The 23,359-nt window shown below is 35.4% G+C and overlaps 1 long non-coding RNA gene across 2 annotated transcripts in view; it reads left to right on the forward strand.

The window, feature by feature from the left end:
* Positions 1–22,693, forward strand: part of LOC104006891 (uncharacterized) — a 40,086-nt gene extending 17,393 nt beyond the window's left edge. For both annotated transcript variants that reach the window (XR_001718538.3, XR_002944253.2), the window contains 3 exons: positions 19,693–19,883; positions 20,683–20,817; positions 21,645–22,693. This is a non-coding gene — a long non-coding RNA (uncharacterized LOC104006891). The remainder of the gene's footprint in view (positions 1–19,692; positions 19,884–20,682; positions 20,818–21,644) is intronic.
* Positions 22,694–23,359: the final 666 nt, after the last annotated feature.

Genomic DNA, 23,359 nt, shown 5'->3' on the forward strand with positions numbered 1-23,359 from the left:
CAGCCTCCAGAACTGTGAGCAATAAATTTCTGTTGTTTGTAAATTACCCAGTATAAGGTTATTTGTTATAGCCTTCTGAGTGGGCTAAGAAAAATGAATAAATAAAATGTAACATATAAACACAATGGAATACTATTTATCCCTAAAAAATAATCTCACTTAAATGTAAAAATTTAAGAAACTGGAATTCATAGAAGCAGAGGGTAGAGTGGGGCCGAAGTGTGATGTGTGTGTTGCGGGAGGGGATGGAGAGATATTGGTCAAAGGAGACAAAAATTAAATTATGTATGAGAAGTAAGTTCAAGAGATCTTTTGTACAACATGGTGTGTATAGTTAATAACACCTTATCATATACTTGATAATTGTCAATAGATATTTTAAGTGATCTCACCACAAAAAGAAGATAAGCATGTGAGGTAATGCATATATTAATTGACTTGATTTAACCATTCCATAGTGTGTATGTATAGATAATGTGTGTGTGTTTATGTATGTGTGTATATATATATGTATACATCATTTGTTGTACACCATAAATATATACAATCTTCATTTTTCAATTAAATATATATATGCAACAAAATAAATAAATTTTAAAATAAAACAGATGTCAGTACTGAGATGACAAAGAGGTTACAATAATCTGAGAAATTTTAAAGCAGCCATGGTAAAAATGATTAAATGAGCAATTACAAAAATACTTGAAACAACAACAACAAAAAACTAGAAAAGCTCAGCAAAAAAAAAAAAAAAAAAAAAGATATAAAGAAGAACAAAATGGGGAATTTGGAAATGAAAACACTGTAACTGTAACATATATTTCAGTAAATGGAATCAAAAGCACCAATTAAAAGAGATTTATTTTAAAACATTACCAAATTATATGCTGTCTACAAGAAACCCACTTCAAATAAAACAACATAAGCAGATTAACAGTAAAAGTATGGAAAAAGATATTTAAACATTTATTGGAGGGAAGCAGGAGTAGTAATATTAGCATAAGATAAAGTAGACTTTGGAAAAAAATAAAGTTTACTAGTGACAGAAAGGGACATTATAGAATAATAAAACAGTTAAACTAACAAGAAAAAAATATCAATCCTAAATGCATATGCACCAAACAATACAGATGCAAACTAGATGAAGCAAAAACTGATAGAACTAGAAGGAGAAAGAGGCAAATCTGGAATTATAGTTAAGAACTTCAACCCCCTTTCTCAACAATTGATACAGCAACTAAAGAGAAAAATCAGTGATGAGAACTTACAGACAACTAAATCAACAAGATCTAATCACCATTTACAGAACATTTCACTCAACAATAGCAGAAAACCTATTCAACTATCTATAGAACGTAAAGTAAAATAGATAACATAGCCACAAAACACATTTCCACAAATTTAAAACAAGAGTATATTCTCTGACCACAGTGAAATAAAACTGGAAAGACAACAAGAAAATTTCAAAATATTTGAAAATGCTGGAAGACAGGAAGATATTACTCAATTTCCAATTCGTTTTCAACTTCTGTTTTTGCAGGAGAATAATCTCTGCACTAGAAAATTAGAACAAATATCTAGTATGTCATTAATGGTCCCAGTGTATGACTGATGGATAGATGGTGTATAGATGTATTTTACTTTTTACACTGCACCACTACCTTGTGATTTTATGTCTTTTATCCCCAGTTGATTATGAGTTACTTGGAGAAGGTCCTATAAGGACAAATCTTCTCTCTTTTTTCTTCGTACCAGTGCTTTGAACATGGCAATTATTCAGAAATTATAGTTGAGTTTAATGACTGCTTAATTGACTGATCATTTGAATGAGTTATAGACATAGAGAATCCACTTATGAATGGACCAATGAGGTTGACCATTGAAGCACTTATATAAATGTTTCATTAGTTCTCAACTAATCTCTTTTTATAAAGGAAACACATGTGAAAGGAGTGAAAATAAGAACAAAGGCAAAGAAGCCAACAAATATGCCAAGCACAGGAATTTGTAATTAAACTTGAATCTTCCACACAGTCTGGTTGCACATGGAAAAATATGGTCAGTTAATCATATTTTAATGTTTACCAAAAGGGTATCCAGGACCTCAGATTTAATATAAATAAATCAAATGATGTTACTCTCAAATAAAAGTATATACTCAGAATATGATTATAGAAGCTTATAGTTAGGTCACAGGAAGTGATAGTCTCAGTAGGTTCTGCTGGTCAGAGTACATGTGGAACATAGTGACCAATTTTGTTGCTTCATTTAAAGATGCAAATTAATAAACTGTAGTATGTTTCAGGGAAATGTGACCTGCTTGGTAAAAGGTTTGAACTATATTATTTAAGTAATAGTTGTAAGAATTCATGAGAGGAAAGTACAAAAATTGTCATTTAGTATTTGGAAGGCAGTCATGTAAATAAGGGAGAAAATTCTGCAGGAATTAAATTGTAAGGATATGCTAGGGAGACAGTTTATCTTATTTTATTTTTTATTTTTGTTTTGTTTGTTTTTTGAGGCAGAGTCTTGCTCTTGTCGCTCAGGCTGGAGTGCAATGGCACGATCTCCGCTCACTGCAACCTCCACCTCCCAGGTTCAAGCAATTCTCCTGCCTCAGCCTCCCTAGTAGCTGGGATTACAGGTGCCTGCCACCACGCCTGGCTAATTTTTGTATTTTTAGTAAAGACAGGGTTTCACCATGTTGGCCAGGCTGGTCTCGAACTCCTGACCTCATGATCTGCTCGCCTCGGCCTCCCAAAGTGCTGGGATTACAGGCATGAGCCACCGTGCCCAGCCAACGGTTTATTTTAATATTTAACTCAAAAAGAGTTTCTTATTGCTATGGCATCTCAATAATAGGGCATGCTTTCCATGAGAAGTAACCACTTGTTCATAGAAGAATTTATGAGGCTTTGGGTGAGTATTCGCCAGGGGTGTTAAAGAAGAGATTCCTAGAGAAATTGGATCAGATGAATTCTGAAACCAACTTCAATTCTCCAATTCTATAATTCTATGCTTCTAAAGCAAAAATACGGATGGATTTTCACAAAATCGACTATATGGTTTTACTGAATCTTACATGCCAGCAATAATTTACATATAGTCTAAATTAAGATTAAAATCTATAACTTTTCTTTTGAGCAAAATTAATTGGATCACTTCAGATTCGAATCTACATCCTGAGTTTTATAAAAACTGTGTTCCAAATAACTCTACCAGTGAAGCCATATTTATTACTCAATATTAATTGGCAACTACGGTTCTAGTTTCAATAATAGTTGTCTACAAAATTCCTGACAACTCTGGCCTATTTGTATTAAGTATAATTCTCTTTGATAGTATGTTTTAGGAATAAAAGTGTTGAAAGATTCATGGCTATTTATATAAAGACAGTTTACTTTTTAATGAAAATGGCAATGATATACACATGAGTCAAGATAGAAAGTGAATGAATCTTTTCAAATAATTCTTAGACTATATATGACAAATTATCAAATAAAAGACAACTGTATTTTTATATAGCTTATGCTCCCCAGCAGAAAACTGCTTGCCTTCATTTTAAAAATTAGGTATTTTTGGCTAAGCGTGGTGGCTCACGCCTGTAATCCCAGCACTTTGGGAGGCCGAGGCGGGCAGATCACCTGACGTCAGGAGTTCAAAACCAGCTTGACCAACATGGTGAAACCCCATCTCTACTAAAAATACAAAAATTAGCTGGGTGTAGTGGCAGGCGCCTGTAATCCCAGCTACTTGGGAGGCTGAGGCAGGAGAATTGCTTGAGCCAGGGAGGCAGAGTTTGCAGTGAGCAGAGATCGTGCCATTGCACTCCAGCTTGGGCAACAGAGTGACACTCTGTCTCAGAAAAAAAAACAAAAAACAAAAAACAAAAATATAAGTGTTTTGAGAAAAGTAATTATACCAATAATTATGAATAACAATATGATTTGCACTATTAACAAAAATAAAAATGTGAATCTTGAACTTTCAGGGCTGACTGTCCAATAACTGGCATCACACAGGGCAACAATATCTGCTATATAATCACTGACATGAAATCTCACACACACAAATTGTGTGACACTCAATAGAGTTCCAGTTTTCACTCCATTAAATCTTATTTCCAAGTTTGGATTCTGGAATAACCGAGCTTAAAGACCAGGACCTCTGAGTGAACATTACTATTTGTGCCTTGATGATAAAGAAATGTTAAATTGTCTCTCATGATGCATAATGTGAAAAGAGACAATTGTGAAGATAAGTAGCTTTAGGAGTTATCACTTTTCTTAACATTTTTGCAGGGAAAACACTTAAGAAAAGGACTGAAGTAGGTGGCATTTAACTTCAAGAAAGTCATGATTCTTGACATTTTATTACTGAGAAACTCTGAAACTTGGATAACCATTCTCTGGTAAAGGAGTTATGTTCCTTTAGAGGCCCTGGAGATAGATTATCAAGCTTCTATAAGATTTGTGAGGTATTTCGGGAAGTGTGTAAGTAAACCAATATTTTGGTCTTAAATCTTCAAAGTAAAAGAAAGAAATATGCATAATGAGGTTCTTTTTGATGTACAAGCAAAAGATTTAAGAAATACATCAGAAAAGCAATATATGCTCATGAAATCACTTTAAAAGAAAAGATTTCTGAAGAAGCATATGAATACAGAATTTCTTCCACCCACTTTCTTGAGGAAATTGCTTCATGCACTGCTGACACATTGATTAGGTAAAGATGGAGGGAGACAAAAAGAAAAGCCTTATTGCATTTGATGAAGCTCACTGAAATAACTGAACTCAGAGACAAGACACTTTAAAACTCAAGGCAATCTGGCTTATTGAAAAAGAACTAGTTTATGGGCAACTTTGAGAAAGGTCACTAAATATCTCCATGACCAGAACTTTGCTCAGCTAGAAGTAATCATAATGATTGCTACTACTGAATTTGTCATTGCTGTGATAGATGCTTTACCCAACTTTATTAATTTGGTGAATTTAGGCACATCCCTTACCTCTAATCTTCAATTTTCTCAGCTGAAGCAAGATTAATGTTAGTTCTGCAATTTGTGAGGATTAAATGGGATAAGGTATTTAGTACATACCATAGTGTCTGACATATAGTGAGGATTTTATGAATGTTTGCTTGTTATTATTAACTCCTCAATTATACCCTAAAGATAGATATTATTTAAGGATGGAAACCACAATGAACTAATGGAACTGGGTTAGACGCCAGAGTCCTCATACTCTTACATAAATTGTGTAAACTGGCTGACATGTTATGTTTGGCAGACTATATTTAGCCCACAGAATGTTTTCATTTTTGGATTTGGTTGTTTCTCAATGTATAAAAATAGATTTCACAAATGAATTTTGATTTCCAGCTTTCATGAAAAATATGATGCCTCCAGCTTTGTTCTTGTTGCTTAGGATTGTCTTGGCTATACAGGCTCTTTTTTGGTTCCATATGAAATTTAAAGTAGTTTTTTCTAGTTCTGTGAAGAAAGTCAATAGTAGCTTGATGGGAATAGCATTGAATCTATAAATTACTTTGGGCAGTATGGCCATTTTCATGGTATTGATTCTTCCTATCCATGAGCATGGAATGTTTTTCCATTTGTTTGCGTCCTCTTTTATTTTGTTGAGCAGTGGTTTGTAGTTCTCCTTGAAGAGGTCCTTCACATCCTTTGTAAGTTGTATTCCTAGGTATTTTATTCTCATTGTAGCAATTGTGAACGGGAGTTCACTCATGATTTGACTCTCTGCTTGTCTATTATTGGTGTATAGGAATGCTTATAATTTTTGCACATTGATTTTGTATCCTGAGACTTTGCTGAAGTTGCTTATCAGCTTAAGGAGTTGTGGGAGGTGAACAATGAGAACACATGGACACGGGGGGAGCATCACACACTGGGGCCTGTCGAGGGGTAGGGGGCAAGGGGAGGAAGAGCATTAGGACGAATACCTAATGCATGTGGGGCTTAAAATCTAGATGACAGGTTAAAAGGTGCAGCAAACGACCATGGCACATGTATACCAATGTAACAAACCAGCACATTCTGCACATGTATCTCAGAACTTAAAGTGAAATTTAAAAAAAAAGAAAAAGAAAAATATGAACTATCTGGTAATATTAGGCTTGCCAACCCAAATGGTAATCATCAGGGCTAAGTCAGAACTGGTCTTTTTGTTAGAGATTCTCAGGTTTAGTTTTTACTTTTACTATTATCTCCCCAACAATGACAGCAAATAATTGCAATTTGTCATGGTGTGTGCGAAGTATGAAAACATAATTCTTTTCTTAAATTTTTTCCATAATGTTTGTGAACCTGGTGGTGCCCTCACTTTGTTCGAAGTACACAGGCTTCCTTCTTTTGATTGAACTACCCAGGTAAATGAAATGAAAATTGTTTCCAAGCATGGGTCGTTTCTTTGGATGCCATGTTTTGTTGCTCCTCTCTGAGTCTATTTCCTCTGCAAATGTAAAATAATAAATAAAGCATACTTGCATACATGTATACATATTTTAACCAGTGGAATGCTGTGCTTAGTGAATCCTAAATAGAGATGCTAGTAGGTCTCAAAATATCATGCTGTTGAAATGTGTCCAGCTTAGAAGGATGTCCTAAGCAAATCATTTTTAATGATCAAAAATGTTTGACATTTCTTGTTTATTTGAACAAAATGTGTCATTCTTTATATTTTTTTAATTATACAAATAATTCCTAAGGTAACCTTCTGTTTCCTTCACGGATAGACTATATTCATTGGGTTCTGTGCATCTTGCAGAAATAAATAATTTATTAGGTTGTGCAACATTTTCCATTTGGGCAGTATGTTAGCTCATTTTATTCAGCTTATATTTCTGAAATTTTACATTAGGGAGTCAGGTGTAAACAACACAGACACACGTACACACATACACACACATACACACAGGGAGAGAGAGACAGAAGAAATAGATTAAATCACTCAAGACAATGGCAGCTTATTGTGTAAGCAGAGCACAGTAAAACATACTAGATAAGAGGCACACAACTCAGAGATAATGTATAAATCTTTATTGAAGTCTTTAATGCTATAAACACAAATCCAGAGATACATTATTCTATTTACAATAAATCTACCCAACTTGACATTCTTTGTAGTATATAAAATCTCAAAGAAAGCAAAAATGTTAAAAAGATAATAGGAGGATAGGCATGATGACTCACGTCTGTAATCCCAGCACTTTGGGAGGCCAAGGCAGGAGGATCACTTTAGGCCAGAAGTTCAAAACCAGCCTGGGCAACATAGCAAGATCCTGCCTGTACAAAAATAAAAAGAAACAACTTTAGCTAGACATGGTGACATGCACTTGTAGTCGTAGCTACTTGGGATGATGAGATGGGAGAATTGCTTGAGCCCAGAGGTTTGAGGCTGCCACGAGCCATGATAGAACCACTGCATTCCAGCCTGAGAGACAGAGAGAGATCCCAACTCACACACACACACACACACACACGATAATACCAGTCTTAAGCAAGTTTTTCATAATGATATTTATTCTTCAAATATATTTATCTTTCAATATGAAATATCTTTCATGCATATGTCTAGCCATGGTATAGAGAAAACTACAGAATTTGGCACAGCAGTTACAAATGATTATTTCTCCAATTGTGATCATTAATTTTATGGGTTCATTTGACTGGGCAATGGGGTTCCCAACATTTGGTCAAACATTATTCTGGGCGTTTTTGTGAGGATGTTTCTGGGTGATAGTAACACTCGAATTGGTAAATTGAGTAAAGTGGCTTGCCTTCTCCAATGAGTGTGGGTCTCATTTAATCAACTGAAGATCAGAATAGAGCAAAATGGTTGCCTTAAGAGGATACTTAGCCTGCCTGACAGCTTGAGCTGAGACATTGATCTTCTCCAGCCCTCAGGCTGGAACTTAATCATTGACTCTGAGTTCTCAGCCCTTCCAACTTGGACTAAATCTTATATCATGACTTCCCCTGTGTTTTCAGCTTGCCCACTGCAGATCTTGGGACTCCAGCCTCCACAATGATGTGAACCACTTTTTTACTTTATTTCTCTGTGTGTGTGTGCACACGCGTGTGTGGGTGCGTGTGTTTGCATGTACAATATAGATTGATATAGAAGTATATATTTTATATACATATATAGACATATTTAGTTCTGTTTCTCTGGAGAATCCTAATACTCTTACCTACTTAAGAGTTGCTTAAAGTAAAACTAAATGATTTCCTTTGCATTGGAATCTCACAAAATTGTAATTTTCTACAAGTCTTCCAAGGCAGGTGGAGGGACAACAAAAACTCCAAAACATAAGCGAAGTCAATTACATCAAAATGTGAAACACATTGCAAAAGTTAGAGAAACAGTATGTCCTTTTTTTTTTTTTTTTTTTTTAAGATGGAGTCTCACCCTGTCACCCAGGCTGGAGTGCAGTGGCACGATCTCAGCTCACTGCAAGCTCCACCTCCTGGGTTCAAGCAATTCTCCTGCCTCAGCCTCCCAAGTAGCTAGGATTACAGGTGCATGCCGCCACACCCAGGTAATTTTTTTTGTAATTTAATAGAGACAGGGTTTCACCATGTTGACCAGGCTAGTCTCGAACCCTTGAGCTCAGGCAATCTGCCTGCCTGTGCCTCCCAAAGTGCTAGGATTACAGGCGTGAGCCACCATGCCCAGCCCGAAACAGTATGTCTTTACCCATGTTTTGTGCTCTCTATATTCCTTAAATAGTTAGTCTATTTGCATGGAAAAAAATGAGTTCTCAAAGATGCTACATAAGATGTTACTTGAACTAAAAATAGTTGTGGCTCCTAAAACAATATTACTATTGCTCATTTTGTAATGGGAGGTAAATTTATAGAGGTAGAATCTCATATCTACTTTCTTGACTAGAAACTTGAAACTGATTTCAAAGATCATTTACCTGAAATGAACAGGATCTGATCTGTTTCAAGAGTAACAGTATTTCTGGAGTTAGATACATTTATTCCCAAAGGGCTTTTCACTTCTACCACTTAATGTGATGTAGCCCTGCCATCTCCCAAATTTTAGCTCTTGGATTTTCCATCTCCTACAGAGTAACAAAGTGTGTGTGTGTGTTTGTGTGTGTGTGTGTGTGTGTGTGTGTGTGTAATTTTAATGTTTCAAAGCATTAAATTACTTTTAGGAAAATATCTATTTTTAGATACATAGAAAAATCAAGAGTTAAAATATCTGTTAGTGAAATTTTCTGCCTATCTATTAAAAATTAGATATCTGCCTAATAGTAATTCAACACATTGAAACACTTTTTTTATCTGCTAAGATATAACAACTGGGAACCATCATTTCTGATTTCTCAAATATTATTAGTTACAGTGTTGCTTGTCTTAAAGTCCATACTTGGATTCTATATCCCATGACTTAGGTGAACTTGCCATCACAAACCAAGTTTTTAGGGACCACTGTTTCTGCATCACACCATTACTTAGCCTCAGTACTCCAGCAAATCATTTTTAAACAGTACATTGGTATGACTTCTTTTTTAATGGATGACCACACATAATCCTTATATAACAATTGCTTTATTTGAATGCTTTTGCTGTTCAGATTTCCAGATAAATGCCCTTCTACTAGCCTTCTGTGATCCTCCCCACGAGCAGCCTTATTTTGTTTTTCTCCTTCTCTTTTACTTTCATTTCTCTCCAAAGCCCCTTCCAAATCTTTCACCACTATTACTTCTTGCCTTCTCTCATTTACAGCATCATCAATTCCAGGCCAATTCCCCTCTTACTACTTTTTGCCCAGCCCTCTCCTCTGTCCCATAAACACCCTTCAGAAATTTTTTTCAAACACTCTTTTGACATCTTTCATTCATGTGAAACCTGATAACATGGTATTTTTCACAAATGGACTCTACGTAACTCACTTTTACTCCAGCGAATATTGTTACCCGCATCCTTCAACAACTTCTCCTTTTGGAATTCATATAATTTGATAATCCACTCCCTTTATTTAATTTGTGCTTCACCCTCTGGGAGACTCTGCTAAATTGCCTAGTGCTTTACACATGTGGCAAACAGATTGTGTTCTTGCTGTTAGTGTTGGTGGTGATGAGTGGTAGCGGTGGTGGTGGTGTGCTGGAGATGATATTTAATTTTGCTTTTGTTTTACTCACAATTCTATTCCTGAACAACCTGTTAAAGTCTTGGCTTCACAACATATTTTTTTACATTCACCAGTGACTTTGATCTTAATTACACTTCAACCTCTCTGTAAAATCACCCCCAACTGTTATTTCTTTAAAACCTTGAACTCAAATCAAATCATTTGGCTCTCATTATCTTCCTCCCTTGCTGCTTTGTTTCTTGTGTGATAGTCACAACATTGAAAGATGTCTCTACCACCTCGAGTATCCCTAGGACTTTTTATCTTCTGCTATTCCCACATGGCATCTCCCAGGTCAGGGTACAACTCAGTGTCATTTTTCTCTGCTCCTACTGTTAGACTGTCCAGCTTTTCTAGAGGAATAAAGAAATCTCTACTGAAGACACTGTACTCACCCATTCTGAGTCTTCAACTATTGTTGAGTAGAGTTGTATTAATATGTTGAATCTCATAATTTCCCTCAGCCTGTCATTCCAAGCCTTTTTTTTAAGTTTCCTGGGCCCTCTAACCCTACTCTGTCCTCTTAATTAAAAGCAAATTACCTCCAATCCTCCTCCACTGAGAAGATTGAAGCCATCTTATGTGAGCTCCCCCATCTTTCCTCTTCTGCAACTTAACATTTTCGTGTATCTATATCTTCCTTTATGTTCAATGTACTATCATCATAAAAGAGTTCCTGGAGGGAGTCCCATGGCATCTAGAGGTTAAAACAACATAGGGCTAAGAAGCCACCTTAAGGGGCCTCTATTAGAGGGCTTGAGCCTCACACTGGTTTGCATACATAGAATTTAAGAGATCTGGCATAAATCAACCAACAGAGGCTGCAAGCAGGGGAAGGACAGAGTTGGGAGCAGAGGTGAGGGGGAGTAGAGACTTCCCTCAGTCTCTGTAACAAGGACATCTTTCAGAACCTGCAGTGGGATGTAGTGAGGAAGCTCCCAGAGATAAATTTACTCCCTTCTTAGCACCCTGGAAACTGTAGGCCTCAGAATTAAGGCCTTCCTGGAACTCCAAGAATGAAGTGGGTAGTTTCCCCATCTCCTGTGACTTACAGGAGCTTAAGGGATTTGGGTATTGTGAAGCTTTTGCCCACAATCCTGTGCCACAGATGCACATCTGTAGGAGTCCTGGACCTGACCATCAGGCCCTGTGTATCAGGTGGAAACAGAGCCAATGTCCCAAGTTGGATGGAAGAGAGTGGGTCAATTGGGAGTCTTTCTCACTTAGCAAGGGGAGCTCCCAATATTAGAAAGCTAGGGCACTGCACCCCAAGACCTCTGACTTTATCCCTGACTTCTTAAGACTCACCTCAGGCCTGATAACAGGTCTCAGAGTGACTGGATAATGGCAAACCTGGCCGTTGCCAGGGAATGGCCAGCGTCGTCTGGGAGTCTGTTTCTCTGAGAACTTTGTCGAAGCCCATGGCTGGAAGGAGAAACTGAGAAGCTGAAGAATTCTTCTTCCATATGAAGTTACCATGCTTTGTCTACACCTTCCATATTCTTCAAGGTCCTATAGTAATATGTTCTCAAATTCTCATCCTCTGTACCACTGACTCACACTTTCCCTTCTGCCTACCAGATTCCATCCTCTTAAAAAATAACCTATACTTCTTGACTTTTGAATGTCCAATCTTTACTTCAGCTGCTTCCATTTAACCAAAATGTTTAAAGTGATAGCATGTGTGTGTGTGTGCACATATGTGCACCCATTTGTATTGGGTATATCTGTATGTGATATCTATATCTTAGAAAGGAAAAAGAAATCTCAGAACCCCCAAACAGATTATGCCAAAGGGAAAGTTAAGCCTACAGATGGAGTCACTTAAAACTGCCATCTTTTTTCCAAATTAATAGCTGCTACTTCACAACCCTTGTCAAAGCTTTATATACATCAGCCAGACTCCCATGAAACAGACAATCAGGCATCTCCAGATGCTTTCTGGCCTCAAAATCTTTCAATATGTATATCTTCTCATAAAACAAGAATGTGTCAATTTAAAGATCTGTGATCCAAGTCTAGCTCCTAAAACTAAAGCCTTAGATTTCACATTGATTGATACTTCTCTTCCTAGGTACAGAACAAAGACAAGATCAGTCATTCTTCTGCCTATCCGCCACTACATGTCTTCCCCACATTAAGGAAATGTGTAAATACTAAATCTCTTGAAAACCCCTTCAGCTAACATTGGCCACAGAGGCATCTGTGACTCCTATTTTTTTCCAGGCACACCCTCAAGCTCTGACTTAATGAACCTCCATAGATTGAGACTCTTGCCTTATCACTCATTTCAGTTAACAATCTATATCTATATTTGTTTAATCTACTTATTCAGCTGTAATCTACTTTATATCTAACCCTCTTTCTTACTTCCTCTTCTTATCTTTCCCACTGCCCTCAATTTCAGGCCCTTATTGCCACTGTCTTAAACTATTTAGTATTTCCTTCAGCTTCTGTTTTCTCTAATATGTCTCACATAATGCTGACAGAATTATTTTCTAAAACAAAATAATTGTGTTAATTGGTTTGCAAGTGACAAAAACACAACTCAAACTAGTTTAAACAAAATTTAGGAATTTATGAATCATAGAGTGTGTTGTTGGACCAAAAACAGGAATATATCTGAGCCTCCAAAAATCATTAAAATTAAAATATTTTAAAACATCAGAATACCTTGACTATATTTCATCTGTTTTCTCCTTCCCATGTTGGCTTGATTAATGTATTACTTCTTCGTATGATGCTTCACTTTTCCTGTTCCTTGTGGCATCAAACATGGTTTTGTACATTTCTTGAGCTTTGTTGCTTTACTGTGTAATTTTCTAAGTTTCAAGTCCAATATAGGAAGAGATTCATTGGCCACCTAAGTGTCCACCCTTTGAATGAACCAAGAGTGATCAGGAATTGAGTCAGTTTATAACATGGTTGCTACAACAACAATAATATATAGTTTTTACCAACAAGAGAGAAGAGATGGGGACAGGTGATCTCAGAGGAAGGAAAGGGCCATTTCCAAAGGAGAAAGTTCAGAAGAAAAACAATAGATCTTCGATACATTTGTATTTACAAGCACTTTTTACAGCAATTGACGCACAATAAGTATTCCATACGACTCCTGTTTCTTCTGTTCAATTGTCTTTAGTAGCTTCAAATTACCTTCTCAGCGCACCACATTTTCCTAAATTTTATGTAAGCTAGTCAGCTAGAATAATGGCTAAACCAATGTAATACATATTAACATAGCCTTTATATCCTGCCCCTTCCGTTCTCCACTCCTGCTGAGCAAACACAGGTACTTTCCTGTGTTAACATTAAGCTTCACAGTCAATGCAGTTTTCCCTAAGATGGCTGTGTGGTATGCTGGAAGGATTATGAGGACTGGAGCCTCAACTCTAAGATTTGTAATCAAGTTCTACTAAACCATAAAACCAGGCAAGCCAGGGCTCCCCACAGTACAGTGGCATCTGCTTTACAGGATTACTTCAGATATTGAGATAACTGTGAAAGGACATTGTAAATGTTCAAGCAGTTTCAAATATTAGCAAGAGGCAGCAAGTTCCTAAGGTGAAATATGGCATAATGGGAAAAGCCTCAAAGGTTTGAAAAAGGAACTATAGAAGAAAAATACAAAAAATGCTAGACAGAATACATATAATTCCAAATACAATGAGAAAAAATGAGATTGTTTTTGTTCTGGGAAAAATAGATAGGATTTTTAAAATAAATATAATTCTTCATCTTTTTTTTAAATGTAAGAAATGCGAAAATAACATTGCCAGGAGAAGACCAAGAAATGGTAATAAAAATATCCTTCCTCTTCAGCTATGGTTGTACAGAAGATGATAGCTTTCCTCCCATCTAACTTAGGCAAGACTGAAGGACTCAATTAGTAATGAGTAATTATGAGTTATCCCATAGAGAAATCACAATACTAGTAGCTGGAAGATTCAAGGCAAATCACTTATTATCTCAAGTCTTGCGTTCCTCACATGGGTTAAGAAAGAAGGGACTCAATAACCCATGATATTTCCTCAAGATCTAAATCACTATTACATAGAAACCAAGTATTACAAGTAAAACTGAGAATTCAATATCTATACTATGATAGTCACAATTATACTATGCACAATAGACAATGCAGTTAAAATATTTAACCTCAGGGTTTTAATAATTCATCAGATTATTATAAAATAGTAGAGATTTTTTAGAGTTTTGTTTTCTTTTGTCTCAGATTTTTTCTTCCTTTTTACTGAGCTGCAGTTTTATTGAGATCAAATTTCCTGTTTATTTATTCAATGTTGTTCCCTCTAAAAAAGTATTTTATTTTGAAAAAGCAAGGGATGCTTTAAAGATTTGTAATCTAAAATATAGCATTCAATTTCAACTATTAAGTTTAGAAATAAACATAAATTAAATTTAACTTATACTTTTGAATTACTATATTCCATCTTCAATTAACATTTTTTCAAAATTTCTTTTCTGGAATTATCATTTCATACAGTTTTTATATCCATGATATTTTCATTTTAGTTACCATGTTTTCTTTTCACATAATAAATGAGATGAGTACAGAAGAAAAGTAATATTTTCATAAAATATCTCAGAAAATATACTATTACAAATACCAAATATCACTATCATAATGACTCATACCTCAAATCTGTTTATTTAACCTCTGTAAAATTAAAGTTTCCATATTTTTATGGTTTGATATTTGTGCTTTCTAAATGGAGGTTATCTTAATTTCAGAGGAGAAATATTGGTCCGTGAATTTTTTAAGAAATAGCAAAGTGGGAATACACAACATATAATATAAATGTAGGTTGTTTTCTGTTTAATAAGGTATTATAGCTGGGCTTCTTTACCTTTTTTTCCAGATATTTTTGAGAAACTACCCAGAGTTACTTCAGAAAACCACATTGTCTTTCAAATGCCTTTATATAAATAAGGCTTATGTAGGAAAGCCTTTTGTATTCTCAAAACAAACAGACATATTTGCTTCACCTTGTCCTGGAGTACCAGTAGACAGACTACATATATTTGGAGCACAAAGAGAACAGGGGTAGCAAAAAATGTGTATATAAAAATGTATGTCTCTATTTATAAAGAAATTTAATATTTAATGTTTCAAAAATGGAAAAAATTAAACCTCTGCTCTCCTTTCTCACAGCTCTGTTATCACCAGTATTGAACATATATGTGCATGTGCATGGTAGAGAGGAAAATGAGACAGAAACACTTTCTGTGCTATGTTTCAGGAACCTACTGACATTATTCTTAACCATCCTTCCTTTGAAGCATTCTTGTTTCTTGTCTCATTCGCTTCCTTTTCTTTGTTCCTTGAAATTTGAAAACAAGATTTTCATAAAATAAACTGTCAGAAAGAAAACCTGTACATGATGGTAGTTTTCAAAAGCTATTCAACACCATGTAAATACAGTAAGTGCACTTATAATCAACAAGAAGCAGCAGAAAATTTTCTCAGTGATCTGTAGAGAGGACTTTTATTTTTCACAGATAAAAGAAGGGAAAATAAGTGATTTCTCTACCTGACATCATAGTACTTACAGAACTATTAGGTGAAAAGAATCCAATTCCAATAATATTTGAAAGGCAACTAGACAAGCTCTATTTAATGTGTCTAATAAATGTACATTTTGAGTGGTTATTGATATAGGAACTTCTGGTTCACCCATGTTTCCCTTAAAAAATTAAAGGTTTTGGGTTTTTTTTTTTTTTTACTCAAAGCCTATACCAATATTCTTAGTAATGATTTCTTGCAGAATTGGCCTCTTCCCATCCAAGGGGTACAACAGTTTAAGAGATTAAAATGTATTATTTGGACAGATTTAGTTAAAGTAACAATAACAACACACACACACACACACACACACACACACACACAAACCCTCCTAATGCTATCCAAGTATCTGTTGAAAAATTCATTAGGGTTTTTGGCAGCAAGAAAGACACTAATAAATATTAAACATCTGATAGGACCAAACACTGGGAATAGCTTTCCTCATGTAGTCTTTGCAACCACCCTGTGATATGGTTATAATGGTCCATATTTTATATCTAAAGAAACCATGGCTCGATAATAAGTTGTCCAGCACAAGTAAGTTGCATAAACAGTAAGTGATAAAGCAGAATTGCAATTCAGATTTCTCTAGCTATAAAATTTGGGTTTGTTAACCAACACTACTGGTTTTCTAGTGTTCGAATTTGTAGCGCTAACATTTAAAAAAGAGGGACAGGGAGAGAATGGGAGAGAGAAAGAGCTACATAGGATTGCCACACTCTCCTTTTACCAAGTGTATTTAGCCATTAAAAATCAAATGAGTGGTTTGTTTCTCAAGAATTCTTAAGCTGAAAAATTATAGAAAAGCAACAGAGAATTTTTTAAATGTTCATTTTCTGCAAAAGAAAGAGATAATCTTGTATGATCTGCGGATTCCAAATTAAGTATGACTGCTAATATTAAATAGAAAGTGAAAAGAACAGAAGAACATAGGATAAAGTACCAATACAACTCAGAAAATATCAGCAAAAATTGCATGGAGAGATTCACCATGAAAAAGAAAAGCTGCATTGCCTACTTATTCCAATACAGGCACTGGTGTTACCAGGACTGTTGAAAGAAATCCTTTACACTAATTAGCTCTGGGGAACAAAAATTAAGGTCTGCATAAAAATCACATAGTTCATCCAGAGCCATATTTTACGACAACAAATGTAGTCATTGGAATATAAAGTTTCGAAAACTTATTTAGCCCTTCCTTCTCCTTCAACACTACAAAGTGTGGTACAGGACAATACAATCTGAAGAGGCTATGGACAAAATGCAGTTTAAGAAGAAACTGAAAAATGCACAAATGTCTTTTATAGTGAAAGCCTTAATGCTTTATTCTAAGATCAGGGAGAAGACAAGGCTATAAGAAGAAATATGGAACACTAATTCTGAAACCAATTTATCTGTATACTAGGGTTGAACAAGTAAGTAAATATATTATACATAATGAGAGGCAGGAATCTCACCAAGAGAGAAATAAGTTACAAATAAGAAAAAGGAGATGCTAGAATAAACATGATGACATTGGATTAAAGTCAGAAGTATCAATACAGACTAATTTTTAAAATATATTTTCTGATAAGTAGGTACAAAATAAATATAGATGTATGTATGTAGAAATAAATACACCATTCTCCAATAAAATGAACCAAAGCTCCTTAGAAAAGTGGTTGATTCTAGGGCTGGGGAAGAGAATATACGAGGTTAGCCAGGAAAGTCTCATGATGCCAGAAAGTATGAATGACCTCCCTACCCCCACAAAAATAATGAAGAAATATCAAAAAGGCACACGAACAAATGTGAAGGAGCTCTAGATGGCCAAAGTTGGAACAACTTGAGCAAAACAGTAAATGTCAGTAGTTGTTTTATAATCCAAATAATAAAATAAATATTATGAATTTATACAAATGAATAAATAAAATAGGAGAAAAGTAATATCATATCTTCACAGAAGAATTCAAATTAATAAATGTAGAAAGAATGTTAAAAGGGTAGATCTTATATTGTCATTACCACAAAAAACAAACTAACAAAAAATCAAAAACAAAAACAAGATGGCACAAAGAAGTTTTGGAAGGTGTTGGGTATGTCTATTACTTGATTGTAGTGATGGTAATACAGGTGTATGCATATGTTCAAACTCAAATTGTACACATTAAATAAGCATAGTTCCTTCTACATCAATTAGAACCACAATACAGCTCTTAAAAAATAAAAGCACAAGTATTTATTTTATAAGAAAGAACAAGGAAGGGAGGAAGGAAAAAAGGAAAGAGGAAAAGAAATAAAGAAAAAGGAAAATAGAAAAAATTACTATAAGAACACCACAGTAATAATTGCCACAGGCAAGATTCTCTAATAGATACTAAAATTAGCAGGCAAAGTTTAAGAGAAAACAGGATATCTGCATAGTCTCAAGTATGTTCCTTCAAATATGTATAAATTATAAAGGAAATAAAACAGTAACTTCATGATAGAGAATCCTAGAAGACATCACTTTAGCCAAATGGTCAAGGTTAACATTAACAGTAGCACAAACTGATACTATGTATCCCTTAATATAATGCACTGAGAAGGGCATACGGTCACGTCTCCTCCATGGCATTTTTCCCAAAAATGTGTAGCCTCAATCTAATAATGAGAAAACATCACACAAAACCAAACTGAGAGACACTCTACAAACTAACAGGTCAATATTCTTTGAACATGTCAAGGTCATGAAAGACAAGGAAAGACTGAGGAAATGCCCCAGATGGGAAGAAACTAAGGAGATGTGGAAGCCGAATATGACCTAGGATTCTGTATAGAATCCTGAAAGTGAAAAAGGACATTAATGCAAAAATTTGTAAAATCCAAGCAAGTTCTGTGCTTTAGTTAATAGTATTTGACCAAGGGTAATATTTTAGTTTTGATACATTTTCTATGGTTACATAACATGTTCACATAAGTGCAAACTAGGCAAAGGATATATTAGAACTTTCTTAACTGCATTTGCAAATGTTCTGTAATCCTAAAATTATCTCAAAATAAAAATAAATCTTAGAATTAAAATAAGTGAAACAAACATATTCATTATTTAGTTGGTGGCACAATCACATAAATAGGGACCAATACAAGTGAATTTAAGATGCTGGATAAATATATCAAAGACAACAACAAAATAGATGTTTAAGCAATCATTTAGCAATATCATAGTTGCTACTCTGAGACTGTTGCATTGTTAATATAGGATAAACCAAATGACAAATTATTTGAAATTCTATCAACCCCAATGTTCCTGAGAGCTAGGCTTTTCAGCGTGAGATAACAGAGAAAAGAAAGAAGGTAAGTACATAGCCCTACTGCCCGAATTTGAATTAAAAATAGCAGTATGAACTCGCCGGGCGCTGTGACTCACGCCTGCAATCCCAGCACTTTGGGAGGCCGAGGCGGGCGGATCATGAGGTCAGGAGCTCGAGACCATCCTGGCTAACACGGTGAAACCCCGTCTCTACTAAAAATACAAAAAATTAGCCGGGCGTGATGCCGGGCGCCTGTAGTCCCAGCTACTCAGGAGGCTGAGGCAGGAGAATGGCGTGAACCTGGGAGGCGGAGCTTGCAGTGAGCCGAGATTGCGCCACTGCACTCCAGGCTGGGAGACAGAGCGAGACTCCGTCTCAAAAAAAAAAAAAAAAAACAGTATGAACTCATGACAATTTAAACATTTTTCCTCTACTTATGTCCTGTAAAATCTCTAGAAACTGATTAACCCAGCAATAAAGAACACTCGAAGCAAATAGATAGGGGTCTCCAAATATTATTTCCCACTGAAAGGCATCAGGGTTCTTTGGAGAAATAAATGATTTCAGGTCTGGCATAGGACATGTATAAGATACAATTAGAATAGATAGTCATGCTAGATAGCAAGATGGGACAATGTGAATATCAGTTGGAATAATAACTTCAACTTTGTAGCAGTGCAACAGAAGTTTCATAACAACGTAACTCCAGCAGGACACCTCCATATGAATGGCTTTCCATAGCACCACACTGGGCAGATTGCCAGCAAGTTCTACCAGCTTAGCACCACAGTGACTTCTCTGTCATCTGGTGAGCCTATGATCGCCAATAAAGGTCTGGATCTCAGCCTGGGCTCTCTTCCTTGGGTATGTATCTGAGCCCAAGTGGTAGAGACTGGTGTTTATATCTATTACAACTACATTCTTTAAAGTAATGCTTACTTCTTACTATCTCATGGCTCATTATTACAATGCCTTGTTATAATTAACAACTGTTCATATTAATATTTTCCTATGCAAGTTAATGTGTGGTTTCTGTTTCCTGACTGAGCATAGAGGAAGTGAATGATAGTATGAATGGGGCCAGATTGGTCATGAGTTGATAGATGTTAGGACTGCGTGATAGCTCCATGTGGCTCTTCTACTTATGTGTATATTCAAAATTCTCCATAATAGAAAGACAGCTAAAAGCAGCTTTACATTTTTTCTGTAATGAGCCGTATAAATATTTATACTGAGTCATAGAAAAAAGACCGTAACGAGTTCTACTCAAGTTTTGCCTACCAAGTGAGTTGTACCAAATTTACAAAAAAAAAAAAAAAAAAATAGCTTTCAGAAATCTTTACACATCAGAATTGTGGATAAGGTATGGAAAATGTAAATATACATATATAGTAATTGAATTATTTAGAGACCTAGGAAGAAATGAACTGCATAGTCAAATTAGCGTCATTCAAGGGAGGCTTAATTAAAGAGAATATTGTCAAAGGTACAAGCATTGTGAAGATACTAAAAGCAGTTGTTACCAAGCCTATGGCCCATAGGTAGAGGTGAGAACTGTTATCAGAAACAGTTGTAGAAAAGGATATCCTGAAAGATTGTAGAGTACAACAGTCTGAGGTGACACCATAGAAAGTTCTTGACTTCACTCTCCTCCCTCTTTCAGATCTATGCTGAACCTAACTGGAAACTGGGTGGCAAGAGTTGATACAGTCCACACAGGTCGGCCTCCTGGGCAGAGATCAGAGTAGGACAGGATGAAGAACACATCTGGAGGGTCAAAGAGAAGCTATGACACAGGGTAAATACTTAAAAAGTACAAATAATGAATGATATTGGGTTACAAAGGAAATGATGAGGACAGAGAATAAGAAACACTATATTGTTGCGCATAGTAGCAAACTAAGAAATTAATATCCAATGTAGTAGAATGTGAGAAATATTATGTAAATTTATGAAGATGACGACCAAACCAAAAACACAATCTTTGTCAAATATCAGAAAAAAACACATCTCTCCAAGCCAAAAAAAAAAAAAAAATTGCCAATGGCGTTTCACAAATGTCGTAGTCACCTAAATACCTACCAGCAAAATTTGAGGGACTGTTTTTCCCATAGTCTTACAGAATGTGCTATATAGCTTGGATTTTTTGCTAAGCTTATATGTAAAAAATGATGTCTTAATGTAGCATAATCCATTTTCTCTTTATTAATTTAGGATACAGCTATTTGTGAACATTCTACTCCATTTTATTGGTCTATTCATTTGTAAGCATTATCACATTATAATTATACAAGACTTTCAATATGTCTTCATACCTGGTAGGACTAGTTTCCCCATACTTTTTATAGTTTGAAGAACTTTCCAAAATATTACATTTTGTTTATTTTTTCATATGAACTTTAGCTCACTCAGTTAAAAAAGAAGCATGTTGGATTGTTTTGTTTTGTTTTGTTTTTTGAGACTGAGTCTTGCTCTTGTTGCCCAGGCTGAAGCGCAATGGCACAATCTCGGCTCACTGCAACCTCCGCCTCCCAGATTCAAGCAATTCTAATGCCTCAGCCTCCCTAGTAGCCAGGATTACAGGTGCCTGCCACCACGCACGGCTAATTTTTTTGTATTTTTTAGTACAGACGGAGTTTCACCATGTTGGCCAGGCTCCAGGCTGGTCTTGAACTCCTGACTTCCGGTGATCCACCTGCCTCCACCTCTCAAAGTGCTGGGATTACAAGCGTGAGCCACCACACCTGGTCGCATGTTGGTTTTTATTAATGACACTAGGTTAAATTACAAAATAACTTAGAAAAAAATGACATCTTATGATTGCTATGTCTTCAGAACATTGTTACAAACATCTATATATGCAAAAAATTCCACTACTGAGAATTCATCCTGAAGATATGGCACACATGTGTGAAATGCTATAAGTACGAAACTATTCACTGTGACATTGTTTGCTATAGCATGCCCAAAACCAACATAAACAAAGTCAAAAGGCTAATGACACCATGAGAAAAATATTGACAACTGCTGGTGCAGACAAAGGGTTAAACTCTTTAACATACAGTGAGATTTCTATACTGCCATGAGAAATCTCAATAACCCAATTTAAAAAAAAAAAGAGTAAAAGACATGAAGCAACAGCCTCCCTTCACACCAACTTTATTTATTATTCAGGATTCTTCAGGGAAACAAAATAGGATAAATATAGATATATAAGAGGAAATTTATTATGGGAATTGGCTCATGCAATTACTGAGGCTGAGAAGTCCCACAATATGTGGTTTGAAGTTGGAGAATCAGGAAAACTGGTCGTGTAATACAGTCTGAACCTGAAAGCTCAAGAACCAGGGGAGCTGATGCTGTAACTCTCAGTTTGATTTCAAAGACCTGAGAACCTGGGGGGCCACTAGTATAAGTACCGGAGTCTAAAGGCCCAAGCACATAAAGTTCTGATGCCTGAGCGCAGGAGAAGATGGATGTTCTAGCTCCAGAAGAGAGAGAAAATATACTCATCCTCTGTCTTTTTCTTCTGTTTGGGCCTTCAGTGAAGCAAATGATGCCCATCTTCACTGATGAAGACAGACTTTTACTCAGTCTACTGGTTCAAATACTAATCTCTTTAAGAAACACCCTTACAGAGACACTCAAATAAAATGTTTTACCAGCTTTCTGTATATCCTTTAACCCAGTCAAATTATAACCTAAAACTAACCATCACATCAACCAAAAGCAAAAAAACAAGCAAACACAAATAGCCATTTAACAAATGAAAACTTGCTTATACTGACTCATAATAAGATAAATGCTAATTAAAACTACACTGTATGAGAGTATCAGAAAGACTGATATCAGACTGTATTGGTGAGGCTACCATTGCTCTCATATATTGTTGGTAGTAGTACAAATTCTGTGGGGGACAGTGTTGAAATATGTTTCAAAATTATAAATCAAATACCCTTTGATTTAATGATCCCACTTATGGGGATGTATTATAAATATGTATGTGTACCATAAACATATACATATATTATCATATATCACATATTATATATAATTTTTAAAAAAATATCATAGCAAGAAATTAGAAATCGTCTAAGTATCTATCTGTAGATCATTACTTAATTAAAATATGGCACTTATCCATAATGCCATATTATGAAGCTATAAAAAGAAATGAAGAATCTCTCTATAAAGTGAACTAAGTTTTTATTAAAAAAAGGTAGCTATGTACAATTATTGCTCCAAAGAAAATAAAACAGTTATAACAAAACATGTCCATATACTATACATTACAAAATGCTGATGGTAGAAAAAAATCTAAATAAATATGAAACATACTA

Source organism: Pan troglodytes, chromosome 5 (assembly GCF_028858775.2).
Source record: "Pan troglodytes isolate AG18354 chromosome 5, NHGRI_mPanTro3-v2.0_pri, whole genome shotgun sequence".
NCBI lineage: Eukaryota > Metazoa > Chordata > Mammalia > Primates > Hominidae > Pan > Pan troglodytes.